This window comes from Macaca fascicularis, chromosome 7, assembly GCF_037993035.2.
Source record: "Macaca fascicularis isolate 582-1 chromosome 7, T2T-MFA8v1.1".
Classification (NCBI taxonomy): Eukaryota; Metazoa; Chordata; class Mammalia; order Primates; family Cercopithecidae; genus Macaca; species Macaca fascicularis.
In genome coordinates, this window is record NC_088381.1 from 57,325,534 (window position 1) to 57,352,810 (window position 27,277).

Here is a 27,277-nt window from a genome sequence, read left to right on the forward strand (position 1 = left end):
TAGAGAAAATTACATACAATTTATTTATTAAATAGGGATAAAATTTCTGTAACTCTAGAAGGTCAAGTTACATCATCAAAGCTGTTTATTTAAAAGTAGAAGTATGTGTTGGCAATCGTTTTCTTAAGAGTCAGAAAAATTAGGCCGGTTTCACAATATGGAGTGTCCTTTCTGGTCAACAGTATTGCTTCAGAAGAGATAGCGTTTCACAGATCTTTCCTGTAACTTCTAGAAAAGTCATCCAGCCAGATTTAGGCTCAAGCTTCTTTACAAAGCCATTTTCCTGAGAGAATAAATTTAACATTTTAAAAAATCACTGGAGATTATGCTGGAATAAAAAGCAAAAATATTTTCATTTAAATAATGCAAATAGTTAATCTTCTACCCCTTCTGTCCCTCTAAAGGAAGCATTGTGTAACAGAAACACAGTGTGACCTACATCTGTAATTTTAATTTTTGGTAGCCACATTTTAAAAAGTATAAAAATTGGAAAAATTAATTTTTAAGATATATTTAGTGATGATTTCAATATGTAATCAATGTCAAATCACTAATGAGATATTCTTTTTTTTTATAACAAACCTTCAAAATCTCATGAGTATTTAGTACTTACAGCACATTTTAATTCAGACTAGCCACATTTCGCTACCATAGTGGACAGCAAGCACAGCTCTAGAGGATAAAAAGTATTTTGTTGTTCTCGTTCTTGTTTAATTGTCCATTGATTTCAATGCACTTATATTTGTAATATGAATTCTATTATACAGTAAACTGCATTGTATTGAAACTCATGAGAACTCACAGTAAATCCAAATTAAACCAATACCTTTGAAGCTATGAAAAGGTTGATGGTTTCTTTTATAATCTACTCTCTTTGTGATTGGACATAGTTTTAAAAATGTAGGATAACCCAATTAACTGGACATTTTATTTAATTTATCATCTATAATCATAAAATCCTCACTGAAAAGTACCTCTGAGATCATCTAGCCTAATGCCCTCTCTTAACAAATGAGGAAAGTGAGGCCCACAAAAAAAATAAGTTATCTAAGATTAGGTAACCCTTTGGTGCCTGGATCTGGATTAGAATGCAAACACCCTACTTCTTTCCACTCCATTCATTTCCAAACAAGTGCAAAAATACTCAAAAATTGTTAAAATAATTTTTTTCAAATATTCATTTAGCAAACATTTGTGTCTGCATCTTATAGGTTCCAGAACCTAGGGTTACAAATGCCTGCAAGTAGCTCAGAGCATAGTGTAACTTAATATTGAAACATAAACCAAGCATAACCCTTTGATAGTTGGGAGAGATTTGAGAGCTCTGTGGTGCCTTGGAATCATTTTATAAGCATCACTGGCAAAGCACATGAATACCACCAGCCAGGGGGATTTCATTTGAAAGATTGCCTAAGAAAGCCATTTTCTGCCTACATGTTAAGTGTGCATTGTGCTCTGAGACATGCTGTCATGCCTTGAGAGAGGAAGGAAACTGCCCCTCTCTCTTCTTCCTCTTTCCCTCTTGCCAGTCCATACTCATAGATTACACTCTAAGGAGGTATCCACTTCATTATGCTCCTTCCTAAACCCCATGTTTCACAAGTATGATGAGGCCCTCTGAAATGATTTTTATTATGATGATAATCATTGTCTACTATCATTGAGCAGTTAACATGTCATATACATCAATGTCTAAAGAAAGGACAGTGTACAAAGAAAATATTGATGAATTCAGCCAGATGAAGATTAAAAAATTTTTTTAACTATGAAAAACTAAAAAGAACAATACAGTAGGAAAATATTTACATATACCATGAAAGTGTTCATTCAAATGTGAGAGAAAATTTTCAGGCCCTTAATAGTTTAAACAGGACAGACCATTAAAGACAGAAATATAAATCATTCACAAGTATATGGGAAAAACATTAATAGTAGTTAAAGAAATGTACATTTTAACAAAGTCTTATTGTTTTTTAGACCTACTAAACTGGCTTTATTTGATGCCTATTAAACCCTCAAAATTATTAATAGTACCATCGACACTGATAAGGTTGCTATGACATTGTTCTATTGATATAATGCTTTTGGAAAGAAAATATGTTTCCCAGTATGCTAGAATATTGTAATTCTACACACATCTTATGAACCGGTTATTGCACTGTTAGAAATTTATCATGAGGCAGTCTTCTAAAATATTGGAGGGTAGGGGGCACCAGAAAAGCATACCCATGCTTCACTATTGAAGTATTATATCTAAAAGGGGAAAACTCTGGGCGAAGTGGCTCAGAACTATAATCCCAGCACTTTGGGAGGCTGAGGTAGGGAGATCACTTGAGGTCAGGAGTTTGAGACCAGCCTGGCCAACGTGGTGAAAGTCTGTCTCTACTAAAAATATAAAAATTAGCTGGGCGTGGTGGTACATGCCTGTAATCCCAGCTACTGAGGAGGCTGAGGCAGGAGAATTGCTTGAACCTGGGAGGTGAAGGTTGCAGTGAGCCAAGATCAAGCCACTGCACTACAGCCTGGGTGATAGAGTAAAACTCCGTCTCAAAAAATTAATAAATAAAAGGGGAAAAATCAAAACCAAATTGTCTAACAACTGGGAATTAGTTAAGTAAATTATGATATGACAAATTAATGAAATAGTCTGTAGACATTAGAAATTAATGCCTAATGTTAACATGGAGTGAGACAGCATTGAAAATATTTATATGTCACACCAAAAAACTCTTATGTACACCCTAATTATTGCATACAGTGTCTGCATGTGGGTATGTTAGGGTGATGGGAGTGACTTTTCTTCCTTTCAAAAATGTTATTTTCAAATATATTTTCTTTAATGATGCTATTTGTATCTCAAGACCATTATATGAAAATAAATATACAAATAAGGATTCAATATCCTATCAGTAATGTAGTAGTAAATAAGAATTGTTCAGGCTTTATTATTTCTGGGAATAGTGATAGTTTGTTAAATTCAGCTACCTTGGTTTCAACAAAACCTAAAGCATAAAATAATATACCGTATTGGTAATCCAAAGAAAATCAGAACCTCATAATTTTTAAAGATACAGGCAGCCAGGCACAGTGGCTCATGCCTATAATCCTAGCACTTTGGGAGGCTGGGGTGGCAGGATTGCTTGAGCATGGTAAGTCAAGGCTGCAGTGGGCCTTGATCACACCACTGCACTCCAGCCTGGGTGGCAGAGCAAGACTTTGTATGAAAAAAAAAAACAGGCAAATATCATGCTTTCTCACTTCTCTAAAGACTATCCCTTTGTTCACTCAGGAAATAGTCATTGAGCATTGGCCACATGCCAGAACCAGTTAAAGTGCTGGAAACACAGTGGTGAAGAAAGCATACAGGATCTCTGTCCTCACTAAGCTTATGTTCTCATGGCAGACACAGACGATAAACAGATAAGCAAATAAATATGCAATGGGATGTCCAGTCATGAAAACTATTATGAAGGCAATAAAGTAGGGTAGGGAGACAGAGAGTGACAGTGGTACTTTCTTAGATGGGGTGATCAAGGAAGACTTCTCTGAGGAGAATTCCTCGGAAGGGACACCTGAACAAAAAGAAGAGGGAAGGCAGGCAAACTTCAGGCAGAAAATTATTCCAGGCAGAGGCAACAGCAAGTGCAAAGGCCTGGAGGATGGAGTGTGCTTAGCTTATCCAAGGAGGCTGGAACTGTGAGAACACAGAGGAATTCGTAGAAAATGAGATTTGAGAGACAGGTAGAGGCCAGGTTATAAAGGGCTTTGGGTAACTCATACTCAGGATGTTGTACTTTTGTTCCCAGGGTGAAGGGGCACCTTGGAGAGTTCTGATTCAGCCAAGATCCGATCTAATTCAAGTTTGTAACATCACTGTGGGTACTATGTGGAGAACAAATTATAGCAGATAAAGGATGGAACCATGGAGTCTGGCAGGAGGCTACTGACAGAGTCAAGTGAGAGAGGAAGGTGGCCTAGATGCACAGGGGATTACAGCATTTCAAGGGGCAGCCAGGGGGATTTGCTGATGGATGGATGTGGGCTATGAGAGACAGGAGTCCAGGCTGACTCCCAAGGTTAGAGAACTAGCACTTAAGAGAGCTTGACTGAGGGGCCCCAGAGAGGTGCTTTTCTCTAACTCCTGTGTCAGTATCATACATTTCCGCCTGACTTGAGGGTCATTTATTTTTCACTAAATGATTTTAAAATCTCAAGTAAAAATTCAAAAGAAACAGAAAAATTTTGCCCCAAAACTTATTTAATAAAAGGATATATATGAATACTTGGGATTATATCACCTTGCTGCTAGATCTTTATATGTTTGGAAATGCCTTTGCCAAACTGAATGCTTAGTCAATCATCTGTATGTCTCTGTGTGCCCATTTATTTGGCCTCAAATTAACCAGACTATTATTTAGGGTAAGAAGACAACAAAGAAAATAGAAACCTCTTGGCCTAACTCTATGACCCAAGCTTTAAAATGGTGGTTACTTGGAAAGCACCAGCTCTGACTGTACATCCTACTTTCAGAAGGGCAAAGAATTACCTATCTAAACTTCCTGGAATTTCCCATATAACCCTCATAGTTGCATAGTATTTGACAGTTTGCAAAGCACTTTAAAAAAATGTTTTATAAGCCTTTAACTTTCCATTAAAGATAGGTATTACTGTTTTCATTAAATATTATATATAATTATCATATGTCATATCATATTATTATATACATTATATAAGGAATCTGAGTCTCAGAGTACCTCAGTAACTTACCCAAGGTTATACTTCTAGTGAGGGAGAAAACCAGAGTTCAAATCTCCAGTTTCAGTGTTGCTTCACTGAATCATTCCATCAGCAAATACTTGTTGTTACCTTCTATGCAACAGGTCCTAGGCATGAGGTACACAGTGATGCATTAAGTAGACATGATTTCTCCCATGTGGAGCTAAGTGCCAAACATTCTTTCTACTCCCCCAGCATATGCAGAGGAGAATGCTTCATTGAAGGCAGAGGAAGTAAGAAGAGCCACTGGTTCAAAAGGAAGGGTGATCCCAAGGGAAGAGACATGAGTTTCATCTCAGGATCATTCTAATGGTTTTTAAGAACCATCCTTTCCTCATGAATGCTGAAGGCAGCCAAATGGCACTAGCTCTCCTCTCAGATCTTGTGAGAGCACCTCCTTTCTCAGCACTTCAAATTAGGAGAGGGGACAGGAGGAAATCATGGTAAATGTGGAAGAGGAGAAAAAGAGAGATGAGAAGCCACAAAAAAAGAGGGCAGAAAGGCAGGCAGGCAAGAAAGACAAGCTGATAAAAAGGAGAAAGAGAATAAGGAAAGAGATTATGAGTCCTATTACTGATAGACCAGTCTTGTTTCTCCCCATTAGGGGATCTGTTTTACATGGTAACTAGTATCTAACTGTATTTGATCATATAATTTATGGAAACGAAATAATAGATTCTCTCAATGGAAGCTAGGTAATACTACTGTTACTAACAACAACAACCCTAAACTTGTATTGAGTACTCATTTTCAGGAATTGTTCCAAGTGCTTTGTTTACATTAACTGATTTGATCCTTATACAAGTCCCAGGAGATAGGCTGCAATATTTTCCTGTTTTTACAGATGAGGAACCAAGGCTTAGGGAAGTTAAGAAACTTGTGTAAGTCCGAGGTCAGGAGATTGAGACCATCCTGGCTAACACAGTGAAACCCCATCTCTACTAAAAATACAAAAAAAAAAAAAAAAAAAAAAATTAGCTGAGCATGGTGGCAGGCGCCTGTAGTCCCAGCTACAGCCTTCCAGCTGCCTGGGAGGCTGAGGCAGGAGAATGGCATAAACCCAGGAGGTGGAGCTTGCAGTGAGCAGAAATCATGCCGCTGCACTCCAGTCTGGGCAACAGAGGGAGACTCCATCTCAAACAAAAAAAGAAAGAAAAGAAAAGAAAAAAGAGAGAGACAGAGACAGGGAGGAGGAAAAGGGAGGAAAAGGGAGGGGAGGGGAGGGGAGGCAGGGCAGGGCAGGGCAGGGCAGGGCAGGGCAGGGCAGGGCAGGGCAGGGCAGGGAAGGGAAGGGAAGGGAAGGGAAGGGAAGGGAAGGGAAGGGAAGGGAAGGGAAGGGAAGGGAAGGGAAGGGAAGGGAAGGGAAGGGAAGGGAAGGGAAGGGAAGGGAAGGGACAAACTTGTATAAGTCACACAGGTAGTAAGCACTTGAGCCCAAAAATGAAGCCAGGTCTGTCTGCTTCCAAGTTGGTGCTCCAAATATCTATGCTGTACTCACATACTACATTCTTAATACAAAGTTTTCATAAAGTCTCTGGGCACTTTTAAAATTAAGTTATAGATTGTATGTTTTATGATCAGTGATTTCTTGAGAGTTTTTTCAGGCAAGTTAAAGCCAGTGCCACATCTTGATAAAGTTGTGAGTGCCTCCTCTACTCTTACCTCTTCTTGTGGGCCACTGACTACTAGCATGAGGAAGTGATTGTGCCATTTCCCCTGAAATGAATCATTCAGGAGTAAATTCATTCATTTGAGCAGATTTGTCAACATCACTATGAAAAGAAGGTAACGGCCGGGCGCGGTGGCTCAAGCCTGTAATCCCAGCACTTTGGGAGGCCGAGACGGGCGGATCACGAGGTCAGGAGATCGAGACCATCCTGGCTAACACAGTGAAACCCCGTCTCTACTAAAAATACAAAAAACTAGCCGGGCGTGGTGGCGGGTGCCTGTAGTCCCAGCTACTCGGGAGGCTGAGGCCGGAGAATGGCGTAAACCCCGGAGGCGGAGCTTGCAGTGAGCTGAGATCCGGCCACTGCACTCCAGCCTGGGCGGCAGAGCGAGACTCCGTCTCAAAAAAAAAAAAAAAAGAAAGAAAAAAAAAGAAAAGAAGGTAACAGTTTTCCATGCCAGTTTGTACTGACCCAAAAAAGCACTGCCTTTCCTTAAGAAGATGAATGTCTCATCTGAGCTGGAAAAGGAGCACATAGACTGCTTTGAAGTGACATCTTCAAGAGTATTTATTTCATGTCTACAACCTGAACTATTCAGGTGGTTTTTAAAAAAAAAAAAATCACATAGATTGCTTTGAAGTGACATCTACAAGAGTATTTATTTCATGTCTACAACCTGAACTATTCAGGTGGTTTTTTTTAAAAAAAAAAAAAAAAAAAAAGAGAGAGAGAGAGAGAGAGCTTGGAAACTTTAGAAAGGCTGAGTGTGTGCATGTGCAGGCAATGTGTGTATTTGTATCTACACTTGGGAGAGGTTCATCCCGCCACACTCATGTTTACATCTGTACCACCCTCGAAAGATGAGGGTACTGCTAGAAATTCTCAGAGACAATTCCACACCCTTTGCTAACAATGAGTTCCAGGAGCTCACAAAATTTACTGTGGAGAAGTTAAATTTTTAAGTAATATTTATTCACTGTCTGTGTGTTCCAAGTACTAAGCTAGGCATTGGGAATACAATCCAAACCCACATAGAGCCTGCAAACTAGTAGAGTATTTCTCCGCAGGCTCATCTGTGGTCCTCTGTGCTAGAGAACGTTTGCCTTCACCTGAAATCTACACAGTGCTGCTGAAATTTCCACCAGTCCTCAAGTATAGCCTCCCACAGCCAACCAGAAGCAAACATGACAAAACATTTCGCATGCTTCGCCCAGCCTCAGTCAGGCTGAGTTAGAAAGAACTAAGTTCCAGGAAGAAGGTGACTGAGAAAGGGGAGTAGCTGCAGTAAGCTCTATCATGCAGGAAGGCCTTAAACAAAACGAAAAAGGCATCAAGTAAAAGATCAATAAATTTGATCGCAACAAATTTTTAAACAGTTATAATGACTGAAGACATTGTCAGCTTTAAAGAATAATCAGCAGGCCGGGCTTGGTGGCTCACGCCTGTAATCTCAGCATTTTGGAAAGGTGAGAGGGGTGGATCATGAGGTCAGGAGATCGAGATCATCCTGGCTAACACGGTGAAACCCTGTCTCTACTAAAAATACAAAAAATTAGCCAGGCGTGATGGCGGGTGCCTGTAGTCCCAGCTACTTGGGAGGCTGAGGCAGGAGAACGCTGTGAATCCGGGAGAAGGAACTTGCAGTGAGCTGAGATCGCACCACTGCACTCCAGCTGGGGGGACAGAGGGAGACTCCATCTCAAAAAATAAAAAAAAAAAGGAGGTAATCAGCAAACTAAAGTTAACTGCCACATATATAAAAATAATTTGTATCCAGAATATTCAAAGAATTCCTACAAATCAATAAGAGACCAAATAATAGGAAAATGGGAAAAGGCTGTAAACAGGCAATTCCCTGCATAAGATTTACAAATGATCAGTTAATATACGAAAAGATGCTCAAATGGAAAAAATATTTAACCTGACTGGGAATCAAGGAAACAAGAATTAAAACAAGATAAACTCTGTAGTTTTTTAGCCCAACAAATTAAGGAAATTATAACAGATTGCTACAAACTAACCTTAGTCAGCAGGGTGGGGAGAAATGGATACTATAACAAGCTGCTGATGGGAGTGAAGCTTGGTGGAGCCACTTTGTAAGGCAAGGACCTAGTAAATTAAAAAATGTACGCCACCATGACCCAGCATCTACAACCCAACATCCACCCTGGAAAACTACACGCACACACGAGGAAAAATGATATTCAATAAAGCATTGTGTGTGATAACAAACTTGAAATAACCTAAACAGCTATCAGCTACAAATGGCCACTCTACAGCATTTACATACAATAGAATATACATAGCACTCTTAATAATACTATTTTAAATAACTTTGGATAAAAAAATTTGCAGAAGTACTACCATGTACTGTTTTTACATATATCCATGTAAATATATATATGCAAAATCTTTATGTATATATAAAATACATAAACATGCATATACATATATATATGCTTACATAAAATATTTTACATAAAACATTTACAAAAAGTTTTTTTACAAAGAGGTATTATGTTAGCCTGGCCAACATGGTGAAACCCCATCTCTTCTAAAAATAAACACCAAAAAAATTAGCCAGGCATGGTGGCAGTCACCTGTATTCCCAGCTGCTCTAGACGCTGAGGCAGGAGACTCACCTGAACCTGGGAGACAGAGGTTGCAGTGAGCCGAGATTGTGCTGTTGCACTCCAGTCTGGGCGACAGAGTGAAACTGTATTAAAAATAAATAAATAAATAAATAAGAAAGAAAGAAAGAAGAACTTACATTACCAAAGCCATAAAACCTACATTCTTTTACAAGTTCATTTTTGCTACTAAAAACTAGTGCACAGGAGTCACATACAATGTACTTTGGCTAGTACAGATAATTACTACAAGAAACAGCGTATTATGGTAACACAAACCATTTACATTAAGACATTACTTAATTCTGCTATTTACTGCCAAAATTGTCTTTTTCAAATATCATGCCAAAATTATATGAATTTATATAGTTGTAGACATGTTCCTAGCAGAAGGGCAGGGAGGCAGGGGTCTGGGTAAGGGTAAGGAGAAGGCAAGTAGCCCTTTTGGGCTACCAGGGCATCAGGACCAGGTTCCCTGAGCAATTTGGCACAGGGATTTGAATGCAGGGTAGCCTCAAAGATGGGACAGAGGAGCAGTAGCAACATTAGCCATCCAAAAGGTTCACAGGATGTGAGCAATACTGCTTTAGGTTCCTTATCTGATATTCCTAAAAAACAAAGTTGCTGTTGTTTTTCACAAAAACAGACTACATAGTTTATTTGGGTAGATATGATAAACGTTTTAATAGTTACACTTGTGCAATTTCATTTTCTAAATGTAAAGTTAGGCTGGACGCAGTGGCTCACGTCTGTAATCCCAGCACTTTAGGAGGCCAAGGCAGACGGATCACCTAAGGTCATGAGTTCGAGACCAGACTGGCCAACATGGTGAAACCCTATCTCTACTAAAAATACAAAAATTAGCCGGACATGGTGGCAGGCCCCCGTAATCCCAGCTACTTAGGAGGCTTAGGCAGCAGAATCACTTGAACCTGGGAGGTGGAGGTTGCAGTGAGCCGAGATCAGGCCACTGCACTCCAGTCTGAGCGATAGAGTGAGACTCCATCTGTAAATAAATAAATAAATAAATAAATAAATAAATAAATAAATAAATAAATAAATGAAAAGTTAAGAATAAGAGGCATTCTAAACCACTTTTGGTCATGGATGCTATCCAAGAAATTTTTTTTGTACAATTAAATTGTTAAATTTAAAACAAACAAGTATAATAGATCATAAAATCATATCAGCTGTCTTGGGTTCCAATTCCATCAAAAATGCATATCTAAACTTATTGAAACCAAAATTTCTCCATCTGTGACGTATAATCTTACTAGCACTAAGTAACAAGGAAAACGTCAATGGCTTGTAATGTATCAGGTTATATTGTGATCCCTACATGACCATGGGGTAATGAAACTGACAAATTTTATCAGTAGAATTTTTTAAATTATAAAAGCAGTTCATGTTCATATGAGAAAACTTAGAAATCACAAAAAGTACAAGGAAGAAGTTTAAAACAAAGTGCTTCTGTAATCCTACGAAACAGAGCCATGCCAGTATTTTGGTTAATTTTAAAACTGATTTTTAAAATCAGACACTAGATCTAGACAGTATTTTCTTCTTTAATTCATCATGGGAAAGTACCAATTCAATACTGCCATTATTCAGAATCTGTGTGAAATACCTGATCTGTAACTGGCATAAAGGTCATGTAAGAAATTTGGTCTCATCAGTTTATAGCTTCACCTCATTTTAACCTAAATCACTGACAGATTGATTTCATTTAAATTAGTATAACTGAAGTCTTACTATACTGTGGTTCTGTTCAGAAACATAAAGATGAATATAGTACTGTCCTCCTGCTTAAATTGCTCACAATCTAGACTACACAGACCAAAGCACAAGGTGGCTGTGTTAAATATACTCTAAGAAAGGAAATATAAACAGTGATAATGTATCCAGAGTTGGTTCCTTCCAGTGGGTTCTTGGTCTCCCTGACTTCAAGAATGAAGCTGCAGACCTTTTCAGTGAATGTCACATCTCTTAAAGATGGCACAGACCCAGACAGTGAGCAGCAGCAAGATTTATTGTGAAGAGCGGAAGAACAGGCCGGGCGCAGTGGCTCAGGCCTGTAATCCCAGCACTTTGGGAGGCTGAGGCGGGTGGATCACCTGAGGTCGGGAGTTCGAGACCAGCCTGACCAACATGGAGAAACCCCGTCTCTACTAAAAATACAAAATTAGCTGGGCGTGGTGGCACATGCCTACAATCCCAGCTACTAGGGAGGCTGAGGCAGGAGAATTGCTTGAGCCTGGGAGGCGGAGGTTGTGGTGAGCCGAGATCATGCCATTGCACTCCAGCCTGGGCAACAAGAGTGAAACTCCGCCTCAAAAAAAAAAAAAAAAAAGAAGAGCAGAAGAACAAGGCTTCCAAGCAGATTGCCTCTGCTGGCTGGGGTAGCCAGCTTTTATTCCCTTATTGGTCCCCGCCCATGTCCTGCTGTTTGGTTCATTTTACAGAGCACTGATTAGTCCATTTTACAGAGTGCTGATTGGTGCATTTTACAGAGTGCTGATTGGTGCATTTACAATCCTTTGGCTAGACACAGAGCACTGATTGGTGCGTTTAAAATCCTCTAGCAGGACAGAAAAGTTCTCCAGGTCCCCACTCGACCCAGGAAGTCCAGCTGGCTTCACCTCTCAATGGGTTAACATTAAAGAGGAAGTAAACCAAGTTAAAAATTCAGGAGAATTTCACAATGGAAAGAAAATCTGCATTGTGCTTGAAGAATAAGGAAAATTTTGGTAAGAGGAAGAGAAAAAAAGGTATGAACATCAAATGCCAAAGGACGTAAATGTTCATAAAGGTTCTGGGAAAAGCAAGTAAATCTAGGAAAAAGGCAAATTGGCATTGGACTGCCGAGGACTTCTAAGTATCTTGCTAATCCATTTTTATTCACCAGGCATGATAAGGACTTCTAATGGTTTTCAAAATTCAAACCTATCCTCAAGAGGAAAACAATTGGCCATTACTAAGGATATTCAGAGAAATGTGCCATAGACTTAAAAATAAAAAATCCATGATGCTTCCATTGCTAAAGATCTCTCCCACACTAAAGCTTAGCACTTTGTCTTGAAGGTATCTTATGCTCCCACGGAGACCGCAACAGAATTAAAAGAACACTTAGAATTCAGATAACTTTTTTACTTCTTTGTAACATCCCCTGCCACAGGAATATGTGGCAGTCTTCTGAAGGTTATTTCCACAATTTTTTCCAGTAGTCCATATCATCCAAAAACACCTCTATTAGAAAATCCTTCCTTCTACTAAATCAAAATTTGCCTGCCTCTAATTTACACCTATTAGTGTAATGATGAGGAGTTATATAAGTAATAATCCTTATTACAGTCCTTCAAATATTCAAAAAGTTCTCTTCCCAAGCTAAATAGGCTTAATAAAACAAGATCAAACGTTCTTCATTAGACATGACTTTTAGGTTTGGTGTGAATCTCAATTGCACTTTATTAGCTATGCGACTTTGGGTTTAGCTTCTTTTACTGTAAAATGGGGATAACATGACACATTCTACCACATGGATGCACTGTGAAGACATTATGCTAAATAAGCCAGACACAAAAAAACAAATATTGTATGATTCTATTTATATGAGGTACCTAGAGTGGTCAAAATCATAGACACAGAAAATAGAATGGTAGTTGCCAGGGGCTGGGGGCCATGGGAACAGGCAATTGTTGTTTAATGGGTACACAGTTTCAATTGAGGAAGATGAAAGTTCTAGAGATGGATGGTGGTGACGATTGCACAACAAAGTGAATGTATTTAATGCCACTTAACTGTACACTTAAAAATGATTAACATGTTAAATTTTGTTATGTACATTTTACAATAAAAAAAGAATAGTAAGTATGACAAAATTGTACACTTTAAATGATTTAACATGTGTAAAGAAGCTGGGTATAATGGCTCACGCCTGTAATCCCAACACTTTGGGAGGTTGAAGCAGGTGAATCACTTGAGCACAGGAGTTCAAGACCAGCCTGGGCAACATAGTGAGACCTTGTCTCTACAAAACAGAAAAAATAAATTAGCCAAGCGCGGTGTAATACACCTGTGATCCTAGCTACTCAAGAGGCTGAGGTAACACAATTACTCAAGCCTGGGAGGTCAAAGCTGTAGTGAGCTGTGGATTCCACCATTGCACTCCAGCCTGGGTAACAGAGTGAGTCTCTATCTCAATTAAAAAAAAAAAAAAAAAGTGTGTGGCCAGGTGCGGTGGTTCACGCCTGTAATCTTAGCACTTTCTGAGGCCAAGGCGGGTGGACTGACTGAGCTCAGGAGTTTAAGACCAACCTGGGCAACACAGTGAAACCTCTTCTCTACTAAAATACTAAAAATTAGCCAGGCGTGGCGGCATGTGCCTGTAATCCCAGCTACTCAGGAGGCTGAGGCAGGAGAATCGCTTGAACTTGGGAGGTGGAGGTTGCAGTGAGCCGAGATCACACCACTGCACTCCAGCCTGGGCGAAAGAGCAAGACTCTGTCTTAAAACACACACACACACACACACACACACACACAAAACATAAAATGCCTTACACTAAGTGTCCCCAACCCCCAGGCCATGGACCAGTAACAGTCAGCAGCCTGTTAGGAACCAGGCCACATTGCAGGGTGAGTGGCTGGGCAAGTGAGCAAAGCTTCATCTGTATTTACGGCCAATCCCCATTGCTTGCATTACCGCCTGAGTTCCACCTCTTCAGGTCAGCGGTGGCATTAGATTCTCATAGCAGCGTGAGCCCTATTGTGAATTGCGCACACAAGGGATCTAGGTTGGGCACTCCTTGTGGGAGTCTAATGCCTGATGATCTGTTACAGTCTCCCATCAATCCCAGAAGGGACCATCTAGTTGCAGGAAAACAAGATCAGGGCCCTCGCTGATTCTACATTGTGCTGAGCGGTATAATTATTTCATTATATATTACACTGTAATACTAACAGAAATGAAGTGCACAATAAATATAATGCATTTGAATCATCCTGAAATCAACCCCCATCTGCCACCCTCAGTCCGTGGAAAAATTGTCTTCTGCGAAACCAGTTCCTGGTGCCAAAAAGGTTGGGGACTGCTACTTACACAACACTTGTCCTATAAAACATGGACACACAATAGTGACTATAATAGACTATTACCAACTATGGGGCCTTGCTTAGCTAAATTCTATTTTTTAAGAATGTAAGAACTAGGCCGGGCGCGTTGGCTCAAGCCTGTAATCCCAGCACTTTGGGAGGCCGAGACAGGCGGATCACGAGGTCAGGAGATCGAGACCATCCTGGCTAACATGGTGAAACCCCGTCTCTACTAAAAAATACAAAAAACTAGCCGGGCGAGGTGGCGGGCGCCTGTACTCCCAGCTACTCGGGAGGCTGAGGCAGGAGAATGGCGTAAACCCGGGAGGCGGAGCTTGCAGTGAGCTGAGATCCGGCCACTGCACTTCAGCCCGGGCGACAGAGCGAGACTCCGTCTCAAAAAAAAAAAAAAAAAAAAAAAAAGAATGTAAGAACTTGCATTATCGTGTCTCTCAGTGTTCCCAACACTGTGCTGCACACAGGTACTCTGAGAATTCGTTCCATTAAAGAAAAAATTTTAAAGCCATTTTAGGATGACTGGAAAACCACTGCAAACAAGGGAATAGAGGGCCAGACATGGTGGCTCGTGCCTGTAATCCTAACACTTTGGGAGGCTAAGATGAGCAGACTGCTTGAGCCCGGGAGTTTGAAACCAGCCTCGGCAACATAGCAAGACCCCATCTTTAAAAAAAAAAAAAAAAAAAGTTGATTAATCTAACACACACACATAAAGAAACCACATTACTTTAAAGTAACATCTCCTTGGTACAGAAGAGTCTAGAAAACACAAAACTTCCCAAGATGTTAGTGTGTTAATCAGTGAATGACTGCCAAACTATTCAGAGAAGTGGTGATAAGTACACAAATTGCTTTATTAACTTAGGCTTATCAAATTAAATTACAGGCAAATTTTACCAATGGCCCTCTACAAAAAGCATACATAAACAAAGAAGTCATGTAATAAATAAACTCTCAGCAGTGAAGAGTCACAAGTGACAAAAAAGAATAAAAACCACAGAGCTACCTGTCTCTGAATTGGGACATTTATCAACAAAGGTTATTGATGAGAAGTCAGTATGAGTTTAAAGCATCTTCATAAACTTAAGATAAAATTGATCCAGTGAGCCAGGATGTAGCTTGACATGGGTTTAGGCATATCACTCCCAGTGATGGAAAGGAACAGAAATTTTATCACTAATATCATGGTGAACATTGGCAGGATCAAAAGTCTGGATAAAAGGAAATATGAGAATTTCTCAAGAGAAAAAATAAGCAGTGTCTAGAAAGTCCAGACCAAACTGATTCCTTGCAAAATTCAAAATTAGATTAAAAAGAATGTTTGGAAGTTAGTAAAGGAAAAGTGAATACATGAAATCCTAGCTAGAAGATTCACCATGAACAAGTTCAACCAAATCAACTGCAATGGTTATTTTCATAGCTTAGTAATGTAGTATTATTCGCTGTAGGAGAGAATATTGTAGGCACAGTATAGCTTAATTATAGTACGGCATTTGACAAAATCTTTCCTAATATCCACACAAAATGTCATATGGGCCTGACAATAATAGATAGAACAATGCCGGGCGCGGTGGCTCAAGCCTGTAATCCCAGCACTTTGGGAGGCCGAGACGGGCGGATCACGAGGTCAGGAGATAGGGACCATCCTGGCTAACCCGGTGAAACCCCGTCTCTACTAAAAAATACAAAAAACTAGCCGGCGAGGTGGCGGGCGCCTGTAGTACCGGCTACTTGGGAGGCTGAGGCAGGAGAATGGCGTGAACCCGGGAGGCGGAGCTTGCAGTGAGCTGAGATCCGGCCACTGCACTCCAGCCTGGCCGACAGAGTGAGACTCCATCTCAAAAAAAAAAAAAAGATAGAACTAGTAGTTATTGAACAACCATAATGTGTGCTGATTAATGTACTGGTGTTAATCTGAAGTGAGTCTAGTTGACTTGCACACTTCTGAGTAATTTATTCTGTCAATATTTTTATAAACAATTTGAATGAAGACATAGTAGGTATGCCTACCAAATATAAAGATGACCAAATAGAAAGTGTAATATTAAATGTCTAAAAACTAACAAAAGGAAATTTAAAAGCCTTATATTTAAGCACACCTAAAAAAAATAAATAATAAAAATAAAAGCCTTATATCTAAGCTTAAAAAAAAAAATCCACTTCACAAAAACAGGATTAGGGAGACTCAGTTTAACATCTTATATATAAAACATTTTGGAGAGAAGTTGATACTTCTGGTTCATATTAAGCGTAAGTAACAGAAGTTGAAACTGTTAATGAAATATTTGATTTAAAAAAAAAAAAAAAAAAAACAGCATTTGGCTCATTCCCGAACCACACACTCTGGTCAAATATCATCTAAAATGTTGGGTATAATGTATAATGACAATGATCAATTAAGGGTTAATTAAGAAAAAAATAACCATGGTTGAAGGATCAGAGCATTACATTATCTAAGAAATGGTTAAACTAACTGGGATTATTTACTCTGAAGAAGAGAAGGGAATGCCCACCATGTATGGCAGGCAGTAAGAGTCAGCAGTGACAGGACAGTAGTCTTCAAATATGTGAAGGGGCCATTCATGTGAAAACGGGATCATACTTGGAAAAAGCAAAATACAGTGAGAACAGCATAGGCTACGATGTATAAAGACCGAGATTCAAATCCTGGTGCCATTATTTACTGTGTGTCACTTGGCTTGGAGAGAGATTGGTGCCCTTACCTAGAAAATGATACCTACCTCATAAATGTATAAAAATTAGAAGCAAAAAATATTTATAAGCTGCCTGACACAGACTGACACACTGTGATGCACAGTGATGTTAGTTCTCGTCCCTAGACCTTTCTGTTATTCTAGAACAGTGTTTTCAAAGTGAGAATTGAAACTCATTAATGGGTCACAAAATCACTTAGCTGGAAATAAACCAGCATTTTTTTCTAATGAAACAGAATAGAAGGAAAATATTAGAGCACACCATTTGTGGTAAATGTAATCATAATTTTGTGAAACTTCTGTTTCAGTTATTCATATACCTGTGAATAGATTATGAGTTAAAATATATTTCTTATCATGAAGTTGGATCCAATAAAAAAAAGTCTGAAAATGACCACTGCAGAGTACTATTTTTATGTGTGTTCTATAAGATACTAGTTCCTTGGGAGCTCAAATAGATTTAGGAACAAACCATACTCCTTAGAGATTTACTATGTTCAGTATACATTAGCATCTCCAAGAGCCCAGCATTAAAGAAACCTGTTATCTTTGTTGAATCCAGTTTTTCCCACATTTATTCAACCCCAGAACCCACCCACTTTTTTTTTTCCTACATGGTATTTATTGACATCTTCAGAACAAGCACTTTGTGGCATGTACACTCCAGAGGAAACATTCTTCTAGATAAAAAGAACATGCAATGGCTAGAAGTTACAAAAGGTAGATTTTTAGCTTGCTAAGAAAGAAAAAAATCTCGACTTTGAATCTTCCTGCCACTGATATCCACCCCCAATAACTTTTACCCTACACACATGCCCCAATGCATTTTACATGTGGTTTATCCAACTTTCAATTCACACAAATGTTCTCAGAAAAAGTGTAGGACATCTATAATATTTAGATATGAAGCCAGGATCAAAGCAATAAGCAGGAATCATGTGGTCAAAAGAAACTCCTGGCACAGTATTTAGGAAGACTTGACAAAGCTTAACAAAGCTCATGCTCAGGAACCAAAGCAGCTCAAGACTTAATCGGCTTCTCCAAGTGGACTCAATGTGTTCTAATAATACATAATATAAAATGGGCTTGTTATAAGTGAAATGTTTATTTAGAAACAGAATGCTTGCTCCTCAGTACTGCAAGGAAAAATCAGCATTTAGATTAAAAGTTTTTTCAGCAAGGCAATTTTACTTTCTGCAGAAAGGGTGCTCCTTGCAGATGAAACAATGGCGACAGCACACCCGAACAAAGGAGGGAAGCAATTTTTATCCCTTGTGCAGCTTGTCCCTGCTACTGTGTCCTGTCTCCATTGGCTGGAGCTGGACCTCACAATTTAAATTAAAACCAACTGGCTAAAACTTAAAACTTTCCTAAATAGGGAAAGGCAATAGAGAACAAAGGAAAAGGGGAAGTTGCTTGCGAAAGTACTTAGAAAAGTAATATTTCCAAATAAGGAAGGGGCATAGGCTGTGAGCTGGAATGTGCCTGAGAGCATGTCCAGCACAAATATCTTGGTTAAAGTATAAGGACATAGAATATACTTATTCCCTTATATCTAACAGCTACATAGGATAGGGCTTAACAAAGAGTTTTTAGCACAAAGCAAAGAAGGCTTGAAGGAAGTTAGTCTTTAAGAGAAACTATTATTTCTAACACTTACAATTTATTCTTTAACAAGAAGGGAAACTTTGAAGAGGAAACTTTTTACTTTCTACAATTCTCTCCTCTTGATTTTATATTTTTCTTTAAACTTTTTTTTTTTTTTAACGTGTTTTGGCTTAGTTGTTTTGCTTGAGTTTTTAAAAGAAAAAGTTTCCTGATTGATGAAATGTGAAGGCAAAAGGGATAGCCAATCGAACTAGAGCACAAGTACTGCTTTAATTACTTGGCAGAGTGTCCAGCAAAGGTCCTTTATAATACTACCATACATCTGCTTGGGGATGAGTAAGGGTGGACTGATGGGTCAGCTTTTGGAAGTGCCTGACCTTACTGAGCCTGGTAAGTCTCCAAGGAATGCCAAATGTTCCCCTTGTCATTGGAGACAAGAGATAAAATTGGTCTTGGAAGATGGAGGCTGAATGACCCTTGAGGACTGACCCCCACAGTACTGCACTTTAGGAAATAGCAGAGAGAGTCTGGCACAGTTTACTATCCTAGGCTGTAGGATCTTGAAAAAGAGCTACCATGCAGTCCATGTCTTGTCGATTAGAGGACCATCTGAGTGGAAAGGAGACAACCTGAGCTTCTGGGCTACCATGTGCACAAGCATAATAATTGCTTTTATTTACAGGGCAGAGGGAAAATTTAATCCATTTTAGCTAGGCATCTACATCCTGATAGCCTGTCTTAATTGCTATGGCTTGCCTTAGATATTTTATTTCTACTACATAGACTTTGGTTTTGTCGCTATGTTTGGGAGAAGTGATTGATGGAGAGGTTGAAGGAGCAATAAAGCGTATTTTAAAAATTCCTTTAGGATCCTTTCCTGAAATGTCAGTTTCCATATTATAAATACGACTTAATGAAAGGGAGGAGTTTTCAGATGTTGCAACAGTAAGCTGTATAGGATTACATTGGTTATGTTGACAGCTAGAAAGAGCAACTCTTGGTGAAATGGATATACAGTTTTAAGGACAAAGACCTCTGGAAGCAGTCCACCTTAGACTTTTAGTGTTCTATAGGATATTAGATCAAACAGAATATAGAGATTTTGTTTTAGAGGGACAAGAGTCCAGTTCCTACAACTTAAATAGCTACTATTCTCTGGATTATTAGTATCCTTACAGGAACTTACATCTTTCTAAACTAAAGAAGTCCCAGAGGGACAGAGATATTTTTCTGAAGTAGTAAGCTGTCTTTGGTTATTTAAATCTTCACAAGATATAACTAAACAGGCATCACAAGTAATAACTTCAGGTGAGTTAGATCTAGTTACATGAATAATAACATGGGGAATAAAGGGAAGAAAAAGATAAAGCTTCTCTTAGCCTTAATTTGGTAGCTCTTGACCTTGGAACAATGGCTCATGATTTTGAAGGTGATGACGCTTTCTTGACTCGGGTATGATATGTCCATCCTTTTTCTGCTGTGTGAACAGCAGTCTCCGTGGTTAGCAGCACAAGGTAGGGTCCTTCCCAGGCTGGCTCGAGTTTTTCTTCTTTCTATCCTTTGATGAGGACGTGCTCCCCAGGCTGCTGCTTGTGTACTGGAAATTCTAGGGGTGGTACCTGTGCTAAAAGATTTTTAGTTTGGAGAGAAGGGAAAGTGGAAGATAAACTAAGTATATAATTTCTGAGAAACTGATCTTTTGTTTTAAATGTGGGGGCATCAGCAGTGGAATGTAAGGTATCTTTTTTACTTTACAGTCCCTACTGCCTTTTTGCTAAGAAATTTCTTTTTCCTTATTTTTACTTATGTTGTTTCTGAGGGACCCTTTGGGGCTCCTTATTTTGTCAGAACTTTGCATATCCTGGGGCGTGAGGCACCAGCATGATGCTTCCCTCTCCATTCCAGCTCAGCACTGCCTAGGGCACGCTGCAGCCCCACCCCCTCTTAAGGTCTTGGCTTCCCTGTGGCCCTCACCGCTCCCATGCATTGGGGCCTTGGGTATGAGGGGCCTTGTGATTCACCCGACCACCCCTGGACCTTGCTCCTGCCCGAGCCCCTGCCATCTGGCCCCTGGTCTTGGGTTGGGCTGGGCTGGCTAATGGCTGCAGCGGCCCCCTCCCCTGCACAGCAAATATCTGTCTGTGGTTAGGTCCTCCAGCCAGCTCACACTACAGCCTCTCTAGGAGCTGCTGGAGGTGGAAACTCGTTGGCATTAAGCCTGAGCTTAGAGGGGCCCGGCCTAGGTTCTTTGATGCAGTTGGAACAAGATTTTTTTTTTTAATAAGGTGTTCAGATAATATTTCTTTTTGGTTTAGTAATATTCCTTTTCCTTTCGAATTTTTTAGCACCTTTTTATAACCTTTTAATGTAGGTAAAAATACATATTCTTATGCCTCCTTATTTTACTACAAGTATATTTTACTTTCCCTACATACTCTGCACATAAACTGTTTAATTTTACATTCAAGATGCCTACTTTTAAATTATACAATATTTCTTGCATAAATTATCTTTTATAACTTTTTTGCAACTTTCACAATCACTGACATGCCTCAACTCTTTGACTACCTTTTGCCCTATTTCTCTCCCCAGTCTTACCTTCTGTGTCTTTCTCTGATCTCTGTCTCTTTCAAGTCTTTCACTTATTCTCTCCCTCTCTCTCTCTCTCATTTGGGCTCTTTTTCTGTCATCCCGTTTCCTCTTTCTCTTACACTTAGTCTTCTGCGCTGGGTGGGATCTGCGTGGCCACACAGTCCGGGCCCTGGCCACCGCCAGCCTAGAAGCTCGGGAGGTGCCTGCCCCAAGTTGCATGAGTCATGCCCCTTCGCCTCCTTTGTTCTCCTCCTGGGGTCCGATCCCCACCCTCTTCTTCCACGCAGAGCCAGGCTGGGGAGAGGGACCCACCCTCTGGCGCGCCTAGCTGCCTGGCTGCGTGGCACAGGCTCCTGGCCCCAATGCCCTCATACTCCCCCACTCGGCTCCAACTTGCAGGCGTCCATGGCCAGCCGGCCTCCGAGGGTGGTGAGACACACCCGAGCAGCGAGCAGCGCACAAGGCGCAGGGCTCAGGGACCGGCAGGCTGGGTGGCTCTGGCTGTGCGGGAAGAGAGTGTCCCAGCCACCGCTGCTCTGCCAGGTGCCGGCGATCTGCAACAATGTGGAGCCATACTCACCACTCTCACTTTCTCTCTGACTTCCTTTCCTAGTTTCTCTTTCCTCTCTGCTGGTCCTTCCCTTGCCTCTTTCTTCTCCCAAGAAGAGGGGAAAGGGAAGTTATGAACATTTTTCCTATGACCGGAAGTTTGTGTGAGGTTCAATCTCCCCCAACGGGGATTTTTCACCTCTTTTTAACCTCCAAGACACCTCAACTAAGGAATACTTCACCCCCCAGGCCTCCCTGTGGCTTTTCTTTCCTTAGTCCTGACTATGGAATGCTTTACCTTGATATGTACCAACCAAAGAGCGCTTCACCGCCCCGTGGCTTCTTTTTCCTTAGTCCTGACCACCAAGGAAATATTTTACTGGCTCCCATGGCGTTTCCTTCCTTGGTCTGTGCAGAGTTGCCTGGTCCACATGGTATGTGAGGATCTTTTACTCCAGGTCACCAGCGGTTTCTTTCCACATTGCTGAGACTCCAGTTTATTTGTCACACCTGGTGGGTCTCGATTCCTTAGCTGGAGGCCTCAGTAACAAGGCAGTGGGGCACCTTCCTCGTGAGAGAGGACCAGAGACCACCACCCGCCCCCCACCCCCGCCCCGCCCCCGGAGGAGAATGGCTCCCCATAGAGGCCACCACCATTGCTATAAGTAAAATGTTTATTTAGAAACAGAATGCTTGCTCCTCAGTACTGCAAGGAAAAATCAGCATTTAGATTAAAAGTTTTTTCAGCAAGGCAATTTTACTTTCTGCAGAAAGGGTGCTCCTCACAGATGAAACAATGGTGACTACACACCCGAACAAAGGAGGGAAGCAGTTTTTATTCCTTATGTAGCTTGTCCCTGCTACTGTGTCCTGTCTCCATTGGCTGGAGCTGGACCTCACAATTTAAATTAAACTCTACTGGCTAATAACTTAAAACTTTCCTAAATAGGGAAAGGCGATAGAGAACAAAGGAAAAGAGGAAGTTGCTTGCGAAAGGACTTAGAAAAGTAGTAATATTTCCAAATAAGGAAGGGGCATAGGCTGCGAGCTGGAACGTGCCTGAGAGCATGTCCAGCACAAATATCTTGGTTAAAGTACAAGGACATAGAATATACTTATTCCCTTATATCTAACAGCTACATAGGACAGGGCTTAACAAAGAGTTTTAAGGAGACGAGGCTTGAAGGAAGTTAGTCTTTAAAGGAAACTATTATTTCTCACTTAACATTTATTCTTTAACAAGAAAGGAAATTTCGAAAAGGAAACTTTTTACTTTCTACAGGCTGATGAGTGCAGTTAATCCTCATTGTTATGAGCATCACTATTATCATCACTTGCAAGAGCCATGTGACAATATTTAGATGATTCTGGGTTCTTTTAAAGTACATACATACTCAGGATTCCTTTGGGAGGATGCAATTTCACATTTATATGAAAAACTGTCACTACCATACTCAGCTCTAATAATATTTGATATCACTTGGTAATAAAGGTTTGTCGGCTAGGCACAGTGGCTCACGCAGCACTTTGGGAGGCCAAGGCAGGCAGATCACGAGGTCTGGAGTTCAAGACCAGCCTGGCCAGTATGGTGAAACCCCATATCTACTAAAAATACAAAAATTATCTGGGCATGGTAGTGGGCATGCTACTTGGGAGGCTGGGGCAGAAGAATTGCTTGAACCCAGGAGGCAGAGGTTGCAGTGAGCTGAGATCATGCCACTGCACTCCAGCCTGGGTAACAGAGCCAGACTCTGTCTCAAAAAAAAAAGGTAAATAAAAAATAAAGGTTTGTCATCATATACTCAAAAGTACTTCTGTTATTCAAATCTTCCTAACTGGGAGTTAGAACTATCTCTGATTCTGTTCTTGTAGTTGTCAGAGCATAAAATGCCCTTCCCACTCTTTCCTCATTTCCAGACTCCAAAGCCATCTCCTCCTCAAAGTTTGGCCCATCTACTTTGGACTACTGTTTTCTTACTGAGCACTGACAGTACCTTTTGTTCTCTCTCTCTTTTGGTAATATCTCTCTTTTGGTAATTCACTATACACTTTCTAGTTTATTTAACTGCATAAAACTTAGTTCTCCACAAGACTATAACTGCCTTATGAACAGAGATCAACACCTGAGAATCTTCAGAGTCTCCTACTACATCATGTAAGAGCTCACTAAATGTTTGATTTAAATAACTAGGCTTAAGAATAATATATTGGCCGGGCGCGGTGGTTCAAGCCTGTAATCCCAGCACTTTGGGAGGCCGAGGCGGGAGGATCACGAGGTCAGGAGATCAAGAACATCCTGGCTAACATGGTGAAACCCCATCTCTTCTAAAAATACAAAAACAAAAAATTAGCCGGGCGTGGTGGCGGGCTCCTGTAGTCCCAGCTACTCGGGAGGTTGAGGCAGGAGAATGGTGTGAACCTGGGAGGCGGAGCTTGCAGTGAGCCGAGATCGCACCACTGCACTCCAGCCTGGGCGACAGAGCAAGACTCTGTCTCAAAATAATAATAATAATAATAATAATAAACAGCAGCTAGTTTTGGAGAGTTTACTATATGCCACATCCAGTGCTAAATGCATACGTGGATTATCTTACTAAATTTTCTGAACTCTATAGAGTAAGTGCTATTATTTGAGAAAGAAAGTGAGGCTCAGAATAACTTGCTCAGGGTCATACAGCTAGTAAGTGGCAAAACCAGGGCCTGAATCTAGCAAAGCTCTTAACTACCTCAGAACACTGCACAGTTCCAGCCCTGCTATACTATAGTCCACGAATGATTTCGATTTCACTAAGTTAGCAGTTTGAATTTCAGCTGAGCAGAGACATTTTAGCTAAAAAGTAAAATTTTTAAAAGGATGAATTAAGAGAATTTCCCACAGACATCTTTATAATAAAACGTGGGGAAAAGCCTCCCATGTCCTATTTATGAAAGTGATATTAAGGTGTGGGTCACAATTTCGTCAAGAAGTGGCTTATGACAATACAGCTTTGGTTTAGATATTTAAATAGGACTCTTTCTCTGCCCCTAGGAGGACGTGGAAATGAAGGATGGATGTGATAACTGTCAATTCAGAACTCTGCAAAATGCCAGACTCAATTCTTGTTTTAAGAAGAGCCAGGGCTCTTGTTCCACCCTGGATTCTTCACACAAAACAGCACCATCCTCTGACCTCTTCACACAGAGCAAGCTTTACCTCACTACCCAAAGGGGAGTGCTGATCCACATGGTCTCCCCATCCCCGCTAGAAACTGATCCCAAACACCAGCCGCTGCACAGACGTAGGCTACTTTGGTCTGCAACCCCCGAACTTGGTAATACCTCATCAACCCGACCCCTCCCCAACATTCAAAATGCCCGGACCACCATCCGAAAGCCAGTCTCTTATACAAAGGAGAATCCCTGCCTACAAAGTAGTTTTCCACCTCCGACTCCTCCCCACAGCGAACAGCCCCTCTGGATCCAACTAACCCACCGACCCCAACAAGGCCCAGCACCCACAGGGTTCACAATCCAGAGGAGCTACAAGCCCTGTTACTCGAAAGTCTCGAGCGTCCAACTCCAACTGACCTTCCCTCTGCCAGAGCAAGAACACCACGAGTACCCGCCGAGAGCGAACCTGGCTACACAAAGCCAGGCGCCCGACCAGAGGGACCCTCGGGGATGCCCTCCGCCCCTGGGGCTTCCCCGACCAGCCCCGCCGGGCGCCCCGCGCTCACCAGCTCTCCTCCCCCTCCTCCCAGCCTGACAGACGCTCCAGCTAGTCCAGCAAGCCGCCCTCCCCCGCCGCCAGCAAGAAGGTGGCGTCCCGCAGCTTCTGGTTACTCTTCCGCCTCGGGTACATACGGCCCCGCCGCACGACTCGGCGCTGAGGCCCAAGGGGAAGCCCCGAGGGGACCCCGCGCGGTAGGAGGGAGTGGAGGCGCTGGCGAACCACCCTGCCGGGCCGATGGAGCCGGGGCCCCGCACAGCGCGAGCGGCTCCTCAGCTGTTCATGCTGCTTCCCCAGCTTCTTCACCGGCTCCTGCAGCTTCCGCACCTCTTGGTCCGCGTTCACGTTGGAGTTAACGTCCTCCATCCCGGCCCGGCTGCCTCCGTCGCCCGCCGCCCACTCGCTCTCGCAGCAACAGGGAAAGAGCCGGAGGAAAGAGGCGTCCCCGCCGCTCACTCCAGCCGAAGCGCCCGCATGTAGCAGGACCAGGCCCCGCCGCCAGGGTCCCCCCAGCGCGGGTCCCGAAGTGCAGCTGGCGCCAGCCGAACCGCCTCCTCGGCGCCGGTCCGGGGTTCAGGGAGGGAGCACCAATATCTGGCCTCTGCCGCCATCGTCCCTCCGCCCCCCGAGGGTCGCCCCTGTAAGTGACCTCAAAGCGTCGGGGGTGGGCGTGGCCGCCGGCGGGCGTTGAGAGAACCCTGCGCAGAGAGGATCACCGAGCTCCCGACAGGGCGGGGCCAGGTGTGTGAGGGGCGGGGATTGGGCCAGGAGGGGTGTGTCCGGACTGCTGGCTGAAGTGGCGCGCTACTGGACGCGCGACTGAAAGTCCCTGCGGTCCCGGAGGCGAGCAGAAGGTATGCCGCGAGCCGGGCCGAGGTGGTGAACAAGGTCGGCTTGTGGTTCCCACGGACCAGTCCCGCCCGACTCCGGGCCAGATCTCGAGTGGGCACTCAACGGGGTCCGGGGAGAGACAGTTAACTTTGTTCAGCAAATATTTAACCGATGCCTACTTTTAATTAGAGATTGTCTCCGCTGGCGGGAGCCTCAGAGACAGCCTGTGTCTTCTTTCTTCACCTGAAAGAAACCCAAATTTCAGACAATTAAGAGAGGTCTAAGTTAAAAATAATAAATATAATTTCTTCCTACTGGCCAGATACCATGCTAAGCCCTTTTTTTAATTATTATTTTTTATTTTTGTCGCCCAGGCTGGAGTGCAATGGCGCGATCTTGGCCAGTTGGATCGAGTATTTTCCTAGCTATACAGACCTAGTCAAAGAACGTATTTGTTTGCCAACGTAATTGTCAAGTACTATATATTATCTATATAATGGACATCTAAAAATCATTGCTGTTTCTGACCAGTCTAAACTTGTTGCCAGAGGGTTGAAAATCATGACTACTGGCCAGTCACGGTGCCTCACGCCTGTCTGTAATCCCAACACTTTGGGAGGCCGAGGTGGGCAGATCACGAGGTCAGTAGATAGAAACCATCCTGGCCAACATGGTGAAACCCCCTCTCTACTAAAAATACAAAAATTAGCTGGGCGTGGTCGCACACACCTGTAGTCCCAGCTACTCAGGAGGCTGAGGCAGGAGAATCCCTTGAACCCAGAAGACAGAGGTTGTAGTGAGCTGAGATTGCGCCACTGCACTCCAGCCTGGGGACAGAGTGAGACTCCATCTCAAAAGAAAAAAAAAGACTACTTCATGCATAGAAGTTTTCACTGGCATTTAATGCTTTGTGAAATAGATTCCAACTAGTCAGTGTCTGTAAGGAGAACCCTTCCAATATACTCCTTGAAAAGAATAGTTCACTGGACATATGAAGTTAGCACTAACGTTTGGAGCAAGAAGAGCTTGTTGTAGTGTGGAACAATGAATTAAGAATCAGAAAGCCTGATGTTGGGTTCTAGCTGTAGCA

The 27,277-nt window shown here is 41.9% G+C and overlaps 1 long non-coding RNA gene and 1 pseudogene across 5 annotated transcripts; one reads left to right on the forward strand and one right to left on the reverse strand.

The window, feature by feature from the left end:
• Positions 1-25,983, reverse strand: LOC135971863 (uncharacterized). Of its 5 annotated transcripts, none has more exons than XR_010588190.1 (6): positions 21,946-25,983; positions 19,908-20,130; positions 10,009-10,082; positions 9,089-9,162; positions 4,768-4,883; positions 1-283 (listed from the first exon to the last, which is right to left on the reverse strand). It is a non-coding gene; the product is annotated as an uncharacterized lncRNA (long non-coding RNA). The 5 variants fall into 5 exon arrangements; XR_010588188.1 differs by adding an exon at positions 8,468-8,555 and having other exon boundaries at positions 19,908-25,983; XR_010588189.1 differs by lacking the exon at positions 10,009-10,082 and adding an exon at positions 8,468-8,555 and having other exon boundaries at positions 19,908-25,983.
• The window catches only part of LOC141407223 (uncharacterized), a 12,521-nt pseudogene continuing 9,200 nt past the window's right edge, over positions 23,957-27,277 (forward strand).